Below are 2,393 nucleotides of genomic sequence, written 5' to 3'. Positions count from 1 at the left end.
TTGACTTTTTTTTGCATTTTTTTGTATTCTCAGCATTTAGCACAGTGCCTGGGACACAGGAGTACTTAATAAAGATCTTTTACTTAGGTGCAAGCCCAGGTCTTCCTGACTCAAATCCAACACTCTAACCACTGAACCACCTTGCCACCCATATCGTTCCCTGTTCAGCCAACTCCATTGACTCCCTGTTGCATGTAAAACAAAATGGAAACTCCTCTGTTTAGCTCTCAAAGCCTTTCCCAACCTGGCCCTGACTTGCCTTTCCAGCCTCCCCTCCTGTACACTGCAGTGCAGCCAAACAGGCTTTCTCTGAGCCACGCATAGCTCTCATCTTCCATCTCCTTGCTTTTGCAGTGGCCATCCTCCCTGCTTAGCGTTCCCTCCCTCCTTCCCTCTCCCTCCTAGAATCTCTGTCTTCCTTAAGATGCAGCTCAGGCATGCCTTCTACAGGAAGCCCCCAGCTGTCTGTGCCTTCCCTTCCTCCCAAACTGCCTCTGAATTGAACTACCTTGCTTTTCTTTTCAGGGTATTCCCTCGGATGGGCCTAGCCAGAGCTGTCTGCATATCGCGGTTCCTCAGGCTGTAGATGAAGCGATTCACTGTGGGTGTGATAACTGTGTACATGACAATGGCCACTGTGTCTCCTGTGGCAGCTGAGCCAGGGTCTGTGGGGCACAGATATGCCCGGATCACTGTCCCAAAGAACAGGAAGACTACAGTGAGGTGGAAGCCACAGGTGGAGAAGGCTTTGCACCTCCCCTGGGCAGATGGGGTCCTGAAGATGGCCAAGGCAATGTAGGCGTAAGAGACCAGAATGAGGATAAAGGGTATAAGGATGACAGCGCCACCCATGGTGAGCAGTACCAACGCGTTAGCCTGGGTGTTGGAGCAGGACACCTGCATCAGTGGTCCCAGGTCACAGAAAAAGCCTGGGATGGTTTTGGGTGTGCAGAAGGAGAGCTGAGCCATGAGCAGAGCGTGAGTGAGGGCTACCAGGCTGATGAGTAGCCAGCAGATGGCCACCAGGAAGGCACAGTGTGTGGGGCCCAGGGCTGTAGCATAGTGGAGTGGGTAGCAGATGGCCATGTAACGATCATAGGCCATCACAGCCAAGAGGAAGATGTCTAGATCACCAAAGGTCAGGAAAAAGTAGAGCTAGGTCATACATCTGGGGTAAGAGATGCTTCTGTCATGAGTTCCCATGCTCACTAGCAGATTGGGCACTGTGGTAGAGACAAAGCAGGCATCAGCTAGAGAGAGGTGGGTGAGGGAGAAATACATGGGCTTGTGCAGATGGGCATCTAGCAGGATGGCCATGGATATGAGCAAGTTTCCAGTCAAAGCGACCACATACAGCCAGAAGAGGGCAAACCAGATCCCATCGATGAGCTGACTGCTCTGAAAGGCCCTGCAGGATGAATTCAAAGAGGTGGCTTTGGTTGCCTTCATCCATTAGGCTTCTAGGAAGTTCATGGACTCACAAGAGATCCCTGAATCCAATCCCCCTCCTGCTGAAGGAATTCCCTTCCTGAGTGAGAGACAATTGAGGGCAATTGTGAAGGGCTAATCAATTTGTTGTTTTCACTTACCGAGGTGTGATGGCCTAGAGAGTTACAGACTGTTAGAGTTGGAGGGACTTTAAATACCGAAAGCCCAACTCACTCATTTTATGGAGAAGGAAACAGAAGGTCCAAGAGGAGAAGGGATTTATCTGAGATCACACGTGCACACTCACATACACGTGCACACTTTCCCCCATCTTTATCTGTCTTTTAATACTCAAATCATGTGCTCCCACCTTCACGAAGTATTTATTCCCCACCTCTTCTTCCTCATCAGAACTAGCCCTTCCCTACTCTCCCTCCCTACCCTGACCCCCACCAATTGGTGCTACATCTTCCATCACTTTTCATATTCTTTCTACCTGGATGGATGGATAGATAGATGACTGGACGCATAGTTGGATAGAAGAATAAACCAATCACCAAAGAAGCTGAGGCAGCAAGGTGAGTTCGTAGATCTGGCTCTTGGCTCCTGGGTCAGGAGTCTGGGTTCAAATTCTGCCCGTATGACCCTGGGCAAGGCATTTCATTTCTCTCCGCCTCAGTTTCTTCATCTGTGCTAGTTTGCAGGGTTGTTGTGAGCTAGACAGTGATTGGGGAGTGGCCAGCTGCTCCCTCTCCCCAGCCTTTCTATCTCACTGTCTGTCTCTTCTCTGGTCTTGAGCCAAATCTCTCCTAGGCTTGGTTTGGGCTCAGTCCCACCTGAGATCCCGTGGAGAGATGCCTCGGGTGATCTTGTTACTCATTGGCTTAAACACTGGATCCTCCCCCACTCCCTAGCAAAGCTTTTTTCTCTATGGACAAGTTCAAACCTTTTCACCCCCAGGACAC

At 50.3% G+C, this 2,393-nt stretch overlaps 1 pseudogene; it reads right to left on the bottom strand.

Annotated features, from left to right (window-relative positions):
- Positions 1-504: 504 nt before the first annotated feature.
- LOC140516396 (olfactory receptor 1P1-like) lies at positions 505-1,516 on the bottom strand (annotated as a pseudogene).
- Between the last annotated feature and the right edge of the window lie 877 nt (positions 1,517-2,393).

Source organism: Notamacropus eugenii, chromosome X, assembly GCF_028372415.1.
Source record: "Notamacropus eugenii isolate mMacEug1 chromosome X, mMacEug1.pri_v2, whole genome shotgun sequence".
NCBI classification, from domain to species: Eukaryota; Metazoa; Chordata; class Mammalia; order Diprotodontia; family Macropodidae; genus Notamacropus; species Notamacropus eugenii.
The sequence above is the reverse complement of the archived record's forward strand: the minus strand, read 5'-3'. Positions and strand labels throughout refer to the sequence as shown.